This window comes from Sitophilus oryzae, unplaced genomic scaffold, assembly GCF_002938485.1.
Source record: "Sitophilus oryzae breed Bouriz unplaced genomic scaffold, Soryzae_2.0 scaffold_60_pilon_pilon, whole genome shotgun sequence".
NCBI lineage: Eukaryota > Metazoa > Arthropoda > Insecta > Coleoptera > Curculionidae > Sitophilus > Sitophilus oryzae.
Window position 1 is genome coordinate 85,996 of NW_022147207.1, and position 17,584 is coordinate 103,579.

A 17,584-nucleotide genomic window follows, 5' to 3' on the forward strand; every position below is an offset into this window, starting at 1 on the left:
TTGGTATGGCACATTCAGTTACGTATTTGTGGAGGTTTAGCTACGTTTCCACAGGTTGTCAGGAACATTCAGAATATTTTGCTAAATAATGTTGTGATGTTGGGTTGTCCTGGAGCAATACTCGATATTCATTAGGCTGTTTTATCTTGTTTCCCCTACTTTATGTACAGTAGAGTCTTCCCGGTGTTTGTGAGTGTTATCCGATGGCCAGTCTTCCATCCTTACATAAGTTTGCTTCCTGGAATTTTGGTAGTCAGGGCCTTCTTCAATCAGATGAATGCTAATTGTACTAGTTGGTTCTTGTTTTTCTCAATGAATTTATTTGGATCTAGGCCTCCGATATAGTCATGATCTCTATAAAACCTGCTGACCTTTCGATTTTCCTTGGCCATTTCTTCCGTTTTGTCTTTCTCAGTGCTCTACCAATAGCAGCTCTACATATGGTTTACTACTGACTATCATCATTGTATAAAATTAAATATATTTATTCAAATAAAAAAAAAAAAAAAAATCAACAAATTTAAAATGTTTTTACCAAATGTTCAGCAGGGGCACATATTATCGCAGGTGAATTCTGATAACGATCTACTCAACGGGTTTGGCGCATTAATAATGAATATCAATGATGACTATTTCCATTCTAAATACAGTAGAACGAGTTTGCTCACTGTAGTGATTTTTACCAAGAGGAATTTTTACGTAAAAATCAAGGTATACGGCCACCACTCAATTAGTTTTATACAGAACGGACGAAAATTTATTACCTCAAATATGTTAAAAGATATGCAGGTGGCGCCCTCTACCAGAAAGAGTCGTATTGACGCAAGAATCAGTTTCCTCGATGCACAAAGTCGACGTTTCGTGCACTACGAACCCCCATCATCAATGAATCCAATAAAACCGTCGATTTAAGCTGAAATTTAGGTATGTAGATGGAATTGGATAGGAATGGCTATCGTGTACGACACGTGTCACTGCGACAGTTAGTTTTGACATAAGAAACGTCAAAAGTCGATCGCGACCAAATTTGGCGGGTAGTCTATGTGAGCAAATGTGCACCGGGTTCCACCACTGATACGATGTTTTGTATATTCATAAGGGTGGGACTAAGGATTTGATATTGAAGAAAAATGTTGGTCCGATTTCAGCATGGTGGGGACTGGCTACAGTTGAAGCTCCCTCGATTGTTTCAGACCAGTGCACCATTAGGGTATTAAAGGTGATGATATTCGAAAAAGTTTAAAATTTCCCAAAAGAGATAAATGATAGGATTCACCAAATCTTGTCTGCCATGAATGGCGTGGCTATGGGTTTGTTTAGTTGCATTCATTTGTTTTAACGGAACGTCAAAGTTGTTACTTCTCACGGATAAGAGGAAAATGGCTAAATTTTATGTTTTAAAATTATAAATTGTTGTTGTTGCTGTGCTCTTTTTACGTTTATATTATTGTTTGATTAGATATGGCTCCAATGAAGCTGCAGGTATGTATTTTACAAAAGAAACAATGTTATTTATTTTGATATTCTCTATACTAACGACTTTTTTTGCAGCTAAAAGTTAGGCGTTCAGAAAGTTGATTAAATTTGGCATTTTTATTATCACTTAGGATTTAGTTGCGCATTTCGAAGAAGTCAGCATATTGTCTATATACGTTTTACTTAGTAAACGTTGGGCTTTCATACAGTAGAATAAAATACTGCGACTTTTGCGATTTTGCTGATAAGATAGAAAAACATTCTTAGTTTCCTCTAATTTTCCAATCAACGATATACTAATGCGAGGTATAAACCACGATGGCATTATTATTAATACAAGAGCGTCCGCGTGGTACATTATATTGTAACACAATTTGGCATTATTAGCGACTTTAGTGGTATGGGCATTGCTCGCGGATCAGTCGTAGCATTAGTAGTAGTAGTTTCGATATTACTACTGGCACTGACGTTGGAAACACTGGAACGAGTGGTTTCTTTCTTTTTAGAATCTCTGAGCAGATTATCAACTGTTTGTTCATGTGGCTACCCTCTTTAATTGAAAATAGCAATAATTTATATAGTGTCTACATAAAAAAAATTCGATCAACTGTGTCAAATACCCCACTGTGCGATGCCTCTAAATAGACGAAATCATCAGGATTTTTATTAATATGGGTCGATTGGAACCAAACTCGGCACGTGGATAAAGGTACAGATGGGGTTTACTCGGACGGACGGATGGGGACAGGACGGACAGACGGTTGGAATTCCATGATTATGCACGCCTTGGGTACACACACAATTTTCCATATGTATGTCCCTGGTGAATATATCGGCACTTTTTTAGCATTCTAAAATATGTATATGCTTATAGTAACTTTTACCCTCAAAGTTTTATTAGAATCGCTAAAAGTGCGGAAGGAAAGAGTAATAATGGGGTGGATATTGCGGATTTTGTACCTATAGCTACAGAACAAAATAGGAAATAGCGGACCTATGTTGATGAAAGGGAAGTCTTATTTTGCATTGAGGAATCCCACGAGATATGTCACATGTCTTTTAAAACAACCTGTATATTATTAACAAACTACAGAGAGATATAATATAGAGCTGTTTTATTCTAAATAACAGTAGGAAGAAACGATGTATAATTAAGTTAAGCGTTAAGAAATTTGAATATGTAAGTGGTAAAATTTTAAATCTGACAAGAAATTAAACTTTGCAAGAAACACTTGTGTAAAACGTTTGAGTATCCGCAAAGTTGGTTAGAGAAGCACGTAGTTTTGCTACGAGTTTCTATTCGAATGTGTTGTAAAGCGGTTTTAAGTAGAACATGAGTGGCCGTAAAATCTCAGAATAATAGAGAATTCCCCGAAGATGTCGTTTAACTGAGAGAAATTAGCTTCAGTTGCAAAATTGAATTAGCAGTATCCATTTTTCCAGTTTTAATGCAATAAAGTTTGGAAGCTGCTCCGACGTTTCAAAGGAGAGTTTAATATGCTACAAAGCACAGAAGAGAAGATAAGAGCTTGTTTCATGTTATAGCAATTGAAATTTTTATTTGTTTTCAATTTTTGGTATTTCAATCATATTATGGATGATTTTTATTTTGTTTGTTATTTTACTGCCATGGGGTTCCAGAGGTAGACTGGATCAAATTCCTAGAGGTATGAAAATGGGGTTAATGGATTGTGTGAAATTACAAGTTCGATACGAACATTATAAATGAAACGCATTGCTTAACGTTAAGTTACACAATACTTCGATAAAAAGTTCTGTATCAGATAATAATATCATTCAAAAATTAATCTACGACGCGACATGAGGGACGATCCAAAGAGATTTGATTTAATTTTAAAATATCAGAGATATCATAAAAATTAAAATTCAAAATTATCAGGTGCCCATATTGGTCGACGCCGTGGTAACCGTGCTTGTTGATTGTTTCCATTTTGGCTTTGACAACTCAATTATACTGATGTTGATTTTGTATTAAGCATGAATTCAGTTTTAGCAAAAGCAAAAAATAATATTAATATGGGTGATTCTTATTCTGAAAGTGTTCCTTCAGATATTGAAGGCATTGCGCAGAACGTTGTCGATTCCCTACTTTGACAAATCAAGACAAACGTACGAGGAAGCCTATGTAAAACTTGAAGTTTGGTGTAAAGGGAAAGGAATCAAGAATGAAAAGTAGTAGCAGAAAGAGACCGTTCTCCTGGCATTTTAGACATCTTTTCTACAAAACATGGGAGGAGCTATGTCCACTTTGGGTATATTGGCTCCATTGCTACGTTCCTTATATCTAATTGAAAAATACAGATATTAGTAGGTACGTCCATTTAATTGCATTCCTAAAAGAAAATCAGGAGGATTTCAGTCGAAAATCGAGAATTTTAAGAAGAGACCACTTAACTTACCCATTTTGTTGGGAGCCGATGATAAAACTTACTTCCTGACAAAAGTTTCAATGATAGTGGGACTTGCGGGAACCTGCCAGCGTATCGATTTGACAAATCTGCAGCTGCAGAATGTTAAAGATAAAGGACAATGCTTTCATGTCATTATTCCATTTAGGAAAAAAAGAGATATCAGGATTTTTATAACGACAGAGATGCTGAAGAGAGCCGTATGGTGCAAATGGTTCGAAGATATATAGCTATGCGGCCAAGCAATACAGAGCATACTCGATTTTTGTGGAGATTTTCGATGGAAAATGTATTAAACAACCCGTTGGCATTAATGCTTTAGGGAAAATGCCGTATAAAATAGCATTGTTCCTAAGTCTTCCAAATCCATAACAATACACTGGACATTTGTTTCCGTAGATCGTCTGTTTCGTTGCTTGCAGATTCAGGGGTGGATTTGTGCTATTCTAAAATGACATGGTGGTTGGCGCTCTAACACAATTGCAGGGAGCTATATAGAAAATTCAAAACAAAACAAAAAAAAAAAAAAAGTGTCATGTAACATTTCAGCAGTGATGGGTCTTTAACAAGTTCAAGCACTCAGGGAATAAATTTACTTTCTAAAATTCAAACTCACCTATCATCGTCTGGGATTAATTTAACCAATTTATTGCCTTTGTCTTAGCATTTGTGTTTTACAATAAATAAGCGTATTTAGGTACCTTTTTTTTGCTTGTTTTCTTTATTTTAAAATTTGCGGTGTTATTATAGACTCATAATGGCACTAGTGCTATTAGCAGTACCAATAATCCAAATAAACAATGTTAAATGTGTCCTTATTGACACATTGTGTTCCTCAATTAAATTCACAGGGGGCAGGAGAGAAATTACTTTGAGATAAGAGACTAAGGAAGGAGCATATAAAAAGAAATCTTAGAATCTTGGTTACACCGCGATGGGCCTCAAATATATGGCCGACTTAAATTCAGGCTTATCATTATCGTTCTAATTTTATTTAAAATGTAAAACTGAACGTTCTCATTATCACAGAAATAAAGATAACTTTATTTTTAATAATTTTATTTGTTTTATTTTACGTTTTTTTTTTTTTTATTTTTTTGTAGTTATTAAAATTATTTATAAAAATATATAATTCTAATAAAATAGATAGGATTATAATAAGTATTTATTTTTTTAAACAACATATATACAAGGAAAATGTAAACAGTAAATAAATAGGTATCTAAATGCTTTTGACAATCTAATTTTTTGACAAAGTATTAAATAAAAAAGTTTTTTTTTTTTTTTTTTTTTTTTTTAATTTGTTAATTTTAAGTGAATTCCATAAATGATCGGTTTTACCGTATGTATATTATATAGTCACTTACTAGCGAAAGTTGTTCCATTATTTCACTCAATGTTTGCCAAGATCTACCGCACGCAATGACTGTTTAGATTCTTTTCAGTAAATCGCAGTAAGTATCCATTAATTTAAGTTCTACATAATTTCATCTAGATTTACTACTTCTAATCAGTAGTGAGACCCATTAATAAATCAACATAGAATAAAGCTCCGTAAAGGACAAATCCACAAAGAATTTCAAATCAAATTCAAGTATGTCAGTTGAAACGTCAAACAGAACTGTCAAGGTCCCCACCCTAGATCCCTCTCTCCGTCAACCATGCATGGATACATGGATAACATTATGCTCCTTCCTTGGTCTTCTTATTCAAAGGAAATTAAAATAGTAAAAAACGGTTCCGCCGTTTCTATGGAAATTTCAAATAAAATATTATATCATTTTTTATTTATGCGTTCTTCTGGAATTAATTTTTAAGAAGTTGCTACTAGTTGTTGCCAGATGTCGTTAAATCAGAATTTTTTTTTTTTGTGATTTCCATAGTTTCCAACGGCCATTTATCATACTGTATCAAATTCCTCAAGAAATAATATTGTCGTTGTCATAGCGCCAATCACTAATATTATCAAATGATTATCAAAACGATTTTTCCAAACTATAATTTGTTATATGTGTTTTTTTTTTTTTTTTTTTTTTTTTTTGTTTGTATTTCAAAGATATAATGTAAGTACTTTTATTTTTGCCATCCCATTTAAAGATTACCCTATTGCATGTTTCCTCCATTTATAAAACGTTGGGCATTATTACGTAGGGCTTGTTCTATTATAATAGTGATGTTTAAAATGTTGTTTTAAATGAAACTTTGGGTAATAACAGTAATTTACATATATTTGGCTTTAATTTTATTTTAATGGTGTATAAATTATGCTGTTAAATCTTATTTTTTACAATTTTTTTTTTTTTTTAATTTTAACTGTTAATTGTTGAATTTTTGTGTAAAAGAAATGTAAATTAATGATAAAATTTAAGGTATTACATTTGGAACAATAAATACGCTCATTTAAAAAGCCCGCCTTTCGATCCATTTAAAACAAACCCTACTCAATAGATGGCTTTCCCACTTCTGGGACCATTTTCAATTATGGCAGAGTCCTTTCTTTTTCTAGCTAGGTATATTCTTTTAGTTAAGTTTTTAAATGTTACTTAATTAAAATAAAAACAAATTTTTTTATAAATACTTATATCAATTTCATTGCTATTATATTTTTAAATTGTACAATTTAAAAAAAGTAGCAAAAACAGCTATGTGGTCATTTTTAAGATGTTTGTTTATACTTTTTTTTGGTTTTTTTTTTTTTTTTTTTTTTTTTTATATTTAAAATTTTAGATATAAAAATGATACCAGTATTCTTGCATCATTAAAGGACTGGATTTAATTTCACATTTGTGTCTATTAATAGTGTTTTTCTAACTAGATTTTTATAAAAAATATTTTTTTTTTTTTTTTTTTATAAAAATGAAGAACTTTCATGTGTTGCCTTTTTAGAGTGTGTTACGTTACGTCTATGTGAAACGATAAGATTTTTCTTCCTCGTACAGTTTTATTCAGATCAACATTAGATATCTAAGTATTTGTGAGAAGAGCAAGCTTAACTTATTGATGGTAATAGTAGAAATGAAGCATCCCAAACTCAATGGAAGCATGGACCAGACGGCATAGCATGTAACAGTCAAAAGGACGCCATGGGAACATTCAGCTTGGGAAAGCTGAGCCAATGACGGCACCCGCTGGTCCTGGGACGACCATGGGCGTGAAAACTTTTGCCAGCTACAGTCAATGAAGCAACCACTTAAAACCAGAGCCTCCAAGGCAGCAAATTGTTGCCACAACTGAAATGAATAAGCCACATCATGCATTGCTAATACACACCCAACTAAACTAGACACCCAAATCACGGAGACTCACAGACTGTTCATTGAGAGATTTCCTAGGACAGGCTGTGTTTTGCCATGCTCGTATCTCAAAGAACCGAAGGTTATGGACCAAAAGGGAGTTATAATTAAAACAAGAGAGACTATCTATCCCACATCCCTTAGAAGGAAATAAAATCCAAGTAGTAGATTAAACAGACTAGGAAACATATTTCCAAGAGGAAAACCTAGCATGAACAGACATCAAGGAACACCAGAACTGCAACCCACATGACTAAGAGCAGGATTAGCAACACTTTCGAAAATCATCAAATGCAGAGATAAATGCAGAACAATGCTCCAACGGACGCTTAGAAGAATGCACCTTGCACCCAGAGCCAATGAGCACACAGCGGAATTCTTAGACTTCTATGCAGCAACAGAGATATACAGACAGACCACGTGCTTGCAAAATAATTTACAAGGGACTGATTAATGTACACAAAATACAAACCATCACGACCCGGTACTACAGCCACCACCATCCTGATCGATAGCTAGAAAGGGCGTTCCTATAAAGTTTATTACGATCCCCATTCACACAGATAAGACAATTAATGCCAACCAATTGAACCATAGTATTTATAAACAAGACAAAAAACAGGTATATCTCATTGAGTATAGCTACATACCCAATAATAGCAACCTTAGAATAAAATTATAGAGAAAAATCGATAGAATTATACACCACTGGCTGAAATTGAAAGAATCTGGAAACAAGAAAAGTTATTATCAGCCTACCACTTATCAATATCCCTGACAGGAAAATACACAAAAAACATTTATACCGCTACTGAAAACCCTCAATATACCGGAATACACTCACACTGAAATACAAAAAGCAGTCATACTTAATACATGTACTGTTTGACCAGCGGATCTGAAGCTACGGAAGGAACGCGAGAAAAAAAAATCGATATTGCCACGTTTATCTATAAAATTGCAAAATTGCCAGACATGAACTATAAATTTCTTATATTTTTATTATATATAATGTGTTTAGCATGTGACAATTATATTACAAGAATTTTCCAACGTGGATTCATAATTTAAATTCGATATGTTTTCATTTTAATAACTATTTTTTTTATTTTCATTTGAAACTCTTTGGACGTTTCGAAGGCATCTAGTTTTTTTCCAACGATATCATTGGCAAACCAGCATCGCCGCGCATGGCCACCTATTCATCGAACATGATTGAGGTACATTCCTGGGATTTATTTACCACGCGGTTTCCGGCTTTTCTATTCATATCTTCCCAAGCTTTAGTCCTCTTGAAAGAGTGGAAATATTGAATACTATTAGGGAAATACATCAGGTGGCAGTTATCATTCTTTTGATCGGCTGTAAAAGCTTTCTTTCTATTGTTTTTCTGGTTATACTAAATTTTATTCCCTATGTTTTCATTATATTTTAATGGATTCAAGTTATGTTTTTATTATTTCCGTTATCTTATTTATAATGTTTTTTTTGTTTTTTTTTTTTTTTTTTTTTTTTTTTTTTTTTTTTTTTCTATTTTTAGTGAATAAATTTGTTAAAAAGGGTAAGACCCTTTACATAGCCAAGAAGAAATAATAGCTAATTTATAGGTAAGTAGAATAATAGAATAATATATGTAATTATTAGAATCTAAAATTGGTCGAAATTAAATATTGCCGTGGAAATGAAAGCTTGCATTTTACTAAATCTTTAGCTAAGGCAAAATAGAAATATAGAGTAAACGTGGATGGGAAATCCTCCGTTTGGTTTCTTGTTCATAATAGGGTTTGCAGAGAGGCTACAGAGTTCAACAAGATTTTGCCAAGCTTGTAAACTTGATGGATATCCTCTCTATACGGAGTTAGCATCGGCTATAAAAATTCCACAGGAGGCCAAAAAAGGCTGGAAACTAACCCCAATAAAATTATATCCAGCCATGGAAGGAAACGACCGTGGGGCTGCTGTTCTTGAAAGGCTCAGAGACTTTGATTTCCAAAGTGGTCAGGTGGCCCCAGTAAATAGATTTTATCTCTAATTCAAAGTCGTCCCCACAATTAGAAGGCTTTTGCAAAATTTTGGGAAGAATAGGAATTCTCCTTTGCTTGGGGGAAGCCTTGGGGGTTAGCCAAAATCCAGATAAGATTTTTGGCATGAAATGTCAAAGATAACAGATAAATATTAATGGGGCGGCCCATTATATTGCAAAGAGAGATATAAATATATATACATGAGAGATTCAATATCCTTAAGTATTATCTATTTGGATTGGAGCTTATGGGTAGACGATGACCTAACCTTTACAAACTGCTGGCAGACGATACAATATCTAGTTGTATTAGGCAATGTGGATTTACCTGGTGAAATGAAATTTTGTTTTTGTTGCACTTCCCAAAGTTAACTATTTTCAAGATTTTTTTTGCTGGAAATAGTTATATCTAAAATTGTGTATATGTATTATAGAAAAAAATATAGTTAGTACAGATATATAAATAAATATAACTCATGTCTTGATTATCTGCTGATGATGTTAACATGGTTATATAGCGAAACGTGCGTCCAGTATAAAAGTAAAAGTGTTTTGGTGTATTGTGCTGATTTAGTGTTTTATTTTGCTGTGTAAGACCAAAGGTTCCAACCGCCAGCTGAAATTATTTCTTCTATTATATCTATTAACAACACATAATAATAAAATGATTCAAAATATTTAAGGGAGCTTTAATAAAACCTTTTAGTGTTTATCTGCTAACTCAACAGTAACGATTCAAACAGCATAAAGTTTTTTGAAAAAAATTATTAATCTGAATTATTATGATATATACTGATAGAATACTGAATATTTATGATACACATTATTTTCATAAAACACCGTACGCCCATGCCTATTTTATGAATGAAATTGAGCGTGTTTTGTTTACAACTGCGTTCCCCTGCCGATACCCCGTAGCTACAGATCCGTTAGTCACACTATACCATAGTAAGGAGATTTCTCAGTGGAAACCACATGCACCTAACATACGACAATAGCCAACTATAGATTAAGAATCTTCCAACTTGGCTTAACCCGTTGGAAAGATGATCTCCGACAAGTCGAGAAAATGATACAGATGAAAATAATAATAAATCAAACTATACTTTCAGAATCGAGAGAATCAGACCTTTCAGATGGTTGATAATCTGATGCACTTGGCGCAAATGGTTCAGACTTTGTTTCTACGATATGGAATATTTTCTCTGTAATTAAGATAACGTAGATACCGTAAAATAAGTTTCTAGGAAGAATATGGACTGGGAATAAAGTTTTATTGTAACAGAATACTCCACAGTTCACGAAAGTTTAACGAAGAGCTATTATAAAACAAAATCTAAAATTTACGATAAGCTTCACGATATAAAACTTTTGTTTGGTTATTAACACAATATTTATTAATTTAGTATTGCTAGAAAATTTGTAAAATAATAGATAGATATTGGTAGCTTTTAATTTTTAAACCAACACAATCTTCATAAAATAAACTAAAGAAAGTCCATACAATAAATTTTGATTGCAAGAAGTTTTGAAAATACTTTTTTGACGATGAAAGAATGAAAAATCTGTTAGCTTCTAAGTAAAAAATAAGAGAGGCTTTTGTTAAAACAGTCAAATTACTCAGGCATCTAGTGATTTTAGTAACGTAGGTTAACGCTTCTTTGATTTTTCAAACGGTAACTAAGATTAAAAATTTAAGCTTTTTGGCCTTACCTCTTTAGTTTGGTGTTTAATCAAACAATTATTTCATTCTTTAATAAACCATTATAATTGAAAATAATAATATAAGTATATATATATATATATATAAACGGGATTTGGTTTAAGTATTTAATACTCATTTCCAACTACAGCCTATTGCTGCCTTTCCAGCACTATATATATCTGTAGCCTACTATATATATATATCTGTATATATATATATGTCTGTACAACACTGTCTTCTGGATGCGAGTAAAATAGCAGGACCAGATACATTGAAAGACATAATAACATGGGAAAAGAAGTAGTGCACCAGTTGGTATGCCTGAATAAGGGCCTCCTTGACACATTTACCCCCACCACATGTACGTTCCCAAAAGCTGTATTGAAGAATAACACCACCAAGATATACTGGGACTTTACAGTAGAAACAGATATAGGAGTAGAACATAATAAACCGATATGGTAATATGGAATAAACCTGAAAAACCGCCATCATAATCGACTTACTCCAATTACCGCAGGATTATAGCAGTGGCTAAAAGCCTATGCAGATAAGATAAACAAGTACGCTGCACTTTCTCAGGAAATAAAAGCAATCCTGGGAACTGCAGAAGAGTGATTATAGTACCGTTAATAATAAGTGCCAATGGACTTGTGCACAAAATGACAAACCAACATATCAAGAACTAAACCTCGAACAACACCATGTAATGTGGATGCAAAAAAGCAGTTGTGCTTGAGTACCGTCGGAATTATTCGAAGGTGTCTCACCTTATTGACAATATTCGTCATTGCCTTGACAGTTACAGCCCGGACATGAACTAGAACTACCACTAACGGTGTGAATATATATATATATACTATACTTAGAGAGTATATATATATATATATATATATATATATATACTATATATATATATATATATATATATATATATATATATATATATATATATATATATATATATAAACAGGATTTTGGTTTAAGTATTTAATACTCATTTCCAAACTACAGCCTATTGCTGCCTTCCCGTTACCCTACGCCACACATCTCGATTTAGAGCGTCATCAGCTTCTAGGTTACGAGCTTCCATTGCTTCCGTAACCGTTCCGTTCCAGGATTTTCTAGGTCTACCTCTCTTTCTTCTGCCCTGGGAGCCCATTGAAAAACTCTTTTTGGCCACCTGTTCTCCGGCATACGCAGAACATGTCCAAACCATTTTAAGCTGGATTTTTCGATTCGATCCAGTACTGTCTCCTCCGATGCATTCATGATACGCCTGACCTCGATGTTTGTCTTTTTTCCATCCTAGATATACCTGCACTTCTTCTAAGGTAGTCCATTTCAACAACTTGGATTTTGCGCTTCGCGTCTGCACTCAGAGTCCATAGCTCTGAACCATAGCAAAGAACTGACTCTACCAATGTTCTCCAAGTCTCTTTTTAGTTGTTGCAGACAAGTTTCGGTCCCACCAGAGGCTGTTAAGACAGCCAATAACTTGTTTGCTCTTCTGAATTCGGGTTTGTTTTTCTACTTTGCCCAAACCCTCGTTGTTGATAGTAGCACCCAGGTATTTATGGTTGTTGTTGAATCTGGACGTTATCATTAATGAAGACTTCAAAACAAGCGTTGGAATTGACAGCTATGTATTCGGTCTTCTTTAGACTAACCTGAAGTCCCTATTTGTTGTATTCTTGATAAAGCCTCTTAGTCATGAACTCTAGATCGTATGAGTCCTGCGCAATCACGACCTGATCGTCTGCAAAGCTCAGGGTAAATAGTGTGTTGTCCTCAATGGGTATTCCCATACCTTGACATTTCGTCTTCCATTCCCTAAGGGCTAATTCGACGTAAGCGTTGAAGATCAGAGGAGATAAGCTGCATCCTTGTCGCAACCCTTTTGTGGTGTTAATTGGATTAGATAGCCTGTGTCCTATCTTAACGTACGATTCATTTTCTTTATATAGCTATTTTATTATCTTAAGCAAAGGTCTATCTACTTCTAAGATATTCAATACTTCCCATATCTTGCTGCGGGGAATAGAGTCGTACGCTTTCTCCAAATCAATAAATGCTAGATGGACTTCTTGATCTACTGCTATCTTTTTTTCCATCACCTGCTGCAGGACAAAAAGGTTATTTGTGCAAGATTTCCCCGGTGTGAATCCGCTTTGGTCTTCCGAGATTTTGTCACCAATACTGTCCCTGAGCCTACCCTGTAGCACCTTTCCAAAAAGTCTGCTGACCGAACTGTTAATGCCTAGGCCTCTATAACAAGTGGGGTCGTTACGATTTCCCTTTTTAAAGATGGACACTATGTGAGCCACTCGCCATATAATATAAGTAACATTACATTAAATTGTTTACCTCATATTTCACATTAGAATCGCATAAAACTGCTTTTTAATGTTTTATTCTCCTGCTATTTATATTTACGATCGTCTTATATTCAGATCTAGGCAAAAATAAGTGATTTATGGCCTTTGCCGACTTTGTATGGCCAGATGTCTCTAAGTTTACGGCGTTTTAGAATAATATATATCCAGGGAGCAATCATAACTTTTGCCAGACCGGCTAAAAAGAAAAACCTTTGAATTATTGTTCGGAAATTTTAAATTATTGCGGTATTGTAAAAGTCTTGATTTATAGATTTTTTTTATTCGAACAAGAGACTGCAAAAAAAATGATATTTTTAAATTCTCTTTTTGCTTTTGCGCCTCTAACGATGGGGGAATATTCTCCATAAACATTTGTTTTGGTCAGGGAAATTTCTTAAAATAAAACAACATATAGCTCAGATAAGATATGGTAGACCGGATAAATCTTGCGTTGCTGAACATATTGTTGATAAAGAACATTATATAGATATTAATAATTTAAAATTAGTTAAACAAGTCTCAAATTACGGGCAATTAGATGCATATGAGAGCGTCAAATGTATTAAATGTAAAGATAGTATGAACAGAGACAACGGTCCAGTTCCTTCCAGTTCTCTCTTCCTACTACTCTAGTTGCGGAAATTAATTACGCTCGGTGGGCTCTGGCTCGGTTGGCTAGATCTTGCCACGCCCACTCGGTACCCACTAAGCGAGTACATGAACGCTCAAATTGTAGATATTAATTTAGTGTTTAATCATCTGCTGATTATGTTAATATGGTGAGCGAAACGTGCGTCCAGTGTAAAAGTAAAAGTGTTTTGGTGTATTGTGGTGATTTAGGGTTTTATTTTGTTGTGTAACACCAAAAGTTCCAACCCCAAACTGTAACTAATTGTATACTTCTTTTTAATCAAGTTGTGGGCTTAACTTTTTTATAGACGTGTTTTTATGTACCTTTATAAATTTTATTTACAGTACAAATTGCCCTAGTTATATCCCAATCAGCAAAACTGTAGTACTGTACAGGGTGAGTCAACGATAGAGTAAAGTCCATTATCTCATTTGTTTCGAGGTTTACAAAAAAATGTTACCTACAAAAGTTATAGGGAAGATTAAGATACACATTTTAAAATTATTATAGAGTATACAGGGTGCTTCAAAAAAGTGTGGCGGATATAACATATGTTTTTTTAAAGGCAACACCCTATTTTTTATTTTATTTTTAGATTCTGCGTAAAATTCTATAACTTTTTTATACATAACGTTATATACCTAAAATTAATAGTTTTTGTAATATTTAAATTTGTTTATACAAATGTTAAATTGCAGTGTGGCAAAAAATTGTTAGTAGTACCATTGTTTCTGAAGTTGGAATACCAAAATTTGGTATGAGAGTTCTATAGAGATTAAAAAGAAGATATATGTTAACATATTTTAGTTAAATGCTACAGGGTGTTTAAAATATATTTATAAATTTCAACTACTTAAAATTAAAAAATCTAAAATGTTTTAAATGGTACACCCTATATATTTTGATTTTTTTCTGATAGATTTTGCAAAGCTCTTAAACTTTTATTAAGTATGTCATATACCTATTTTTAATAATTTGCGATTTATTCAATTTTTTCTATTTTTACCCATATCTTTTAATACAATTACGCTATAACATCATAGTTACCAAAAAAATAATAGTTTCAGATTTTCCAAAATGATCTGTTAAGCAAGTTAAGAACAAAAAGTGAATTTTAGTTTAATTTGTAAAATAAACAGATTAGAGGTAATAGTTTCATATTTATATAGTACTTGGATTAGAATATGACTGATGTAGATTATCTAGAAGACATTTTCATATTATATTATATTATAATATTTTCAGTGTGTAATGGGACGGTTTTGTGGCAGTAGTAATATTGGTTTTACGAAATGAATTATAAACCAGAATTACTACGAGAAAAAAAAATTACTGTATGTCGGAGAAAGTTTCAATATCAGTAGTCGTCAATAATTAGGTAATCTAGTTAGTATTACCCTAATCTGCGGCTATTCGGCCAGACGGAAAATCCAAATGTCATCTTTCATAATATAGAAATACACCAAGAAATTCACGACTACGATTTTAGTTTATTTGAGTAAAGTTAGTTAATTTTGACTAATAATAACAATTGTAACTAATTATTAAACTACTTGTTAAAAATAAGTAATAAATATGTTTGTTTTGTCACGGCAACTATGATGTTATAGCGTAATTGTATTAAAAATTAGGGTAAAAATAGAAAAAAATTGGAATAAATCGCAAACTATTAAAAATAGGTATATGACATACTTAATAAAAGTTGAAGAGCTTTGCAAAATCTATCAGAAAAAATGAAAATATATAGGGTGTACCATTTAAAAATTTGAGATTTTTTAACTTTAAGTAGTTGAAATTCATAAATATATTTTAAACACCCTGTAGCATTTAACTAAAATATCTTAACATATATCTTCTTTTAATCTCTATAGAACTTTCATACCAAATTTTGGGAATTCCAACTTCAGAAACAATATTACAACTAACAATTTTTTTACCACACTGCAATTTAACATTTGTATAAACAAATTTAAATATTACGAAAACTATTAATTTTAGGTATATAACATCATATATAAAAAGTTATAGAATTTTACGCAGAATCTAAAAATAAAATAAAAAAATAGGGTATTGCATTTAAAAAAACATATGTTATATCCGCCACACATTTTTGAAGGACCCTGTATACTCTATAATAATTTAAAATGTGTATCTTAACATTCCCTATAACTTTTATATTTAACATTTTTTTGTAAACCTCGAAACAAATGAGATAATGGACTTTACTCTATCGTTGACTCACCCTGTACTGTACCGCAGTCGGCATTATTAGTAATTTAAAAAGTTTTATTAGATTAGTAATTGAAGAAAGAAGATTTATTATTTTTGGTGTTTAAAAATATTATTTTTAACGAATGACCAAATAATTCTGTTGAGGTAAAATGCTACTGAAGTATTGTTTCCTCAGATCTTTAATATTTGTTTGAAATTTGTATATAAAAGTGAACCAATGGTTTATGTCTTTAGTTTGTTTGATTCGATCGTAACATTTTTAGAACAGCTCAAACCATAAAGTAGCTCCTTAAAAATTTGTTTATCTTTAAAATTCAAAAAGTTTTTCAGATTTAACTGTAAATATACATACATCGAAAGCTTTTCTATGATCTGAGAGAAAATACATATCTGTATATTACTGATATATTTTTAGAGAACAATCAATGTTAATTTAAATTCCCACAAACATTAACCAATGCATTTTTACAAAAGTTTTTAAACAAAGCAAAACAATCTTTTATCTCTCCAAAAAATCCTTTATCGATATTTCGCCACTGCACTGCAAGAAAATCTACAAAATAAAATAGTTATTTTTTGTAAACACTTCTGCGTTAAACTAAACGGACACTGCTTGTCAGAAGTTATGTTTACAGTTATACAAATTTGCCTAACAAAGAAAAAAAAAATGCTTAACGTTTCGGAAAGTTTATCTGTTTCCGTCGTCGGAAGCAAAAAATACAAAGAGTAAAGAAAAAAACTATTTAAAATATTTAAATTCAACTATTCGAGAACACTTTACTTTTTTGTCTACAAGAAACCGTTGACGTTCTGTTAAAATGACATTATATCGAGTTCATAAACTTCAAAATTAACAATTACCACCTGATAATAATTACTTAATAAGGTAAAACCAAAAAGCCCCCAACTTTCTGTATGATCATTTTTAAATTTTACGTATGTTATGTTTATTTATGTTGTGTTCTTTAAAATCATAGAAGCGATTGCCATACATTACTAACATCTACAGATGCATGAGCAATACATTTATTTTTATTGGATTGAATTAAAAAAAGCCTCTTTTATTTTTCCTTTAGAGGCTATCGCTTCTTCATTATAATTTTGGCGTTATTAAAATTTATTCTGTGCCCTGTGTTCCATGAATGCTGACAAATCTTAGATTTGTGAAAATGTCCCTTTCTTAAATAATCTTTATGTTCTTTAATTCTAACATTTAAGGGTCTAGATGTTTCACCCATATAAAATCTTTTATGTTTTAAATATGCTATGCGATAAAGTTGGTTTTTAATAGTTTATTTGTACTAAATGTAAGTGGTTTCAATATAAGCTTAACTGATAATTTAGTAGTAAAAAATCATTTAATTTTTTTGTTCATCCATTAATTAGTTCTTATAAAAATTATCTAAAGCTGCTATCG

At 32.3% G+C, this 17,584-nt stretch overlaps 1 protein-coding gene across 1 annotated transcript in view; it reads right to left on the reverse strand.

The window, feature by feature from the left end:
- LOC115887684 (acetylcholinesterase) overlaps positions 1 to 17,584 on the reverse strand; it is a gene marked incomplete in the record, with an annotated part of 242,446 nt that overhangs the window by 23,896 nt on the left and 200,966 nt on the right.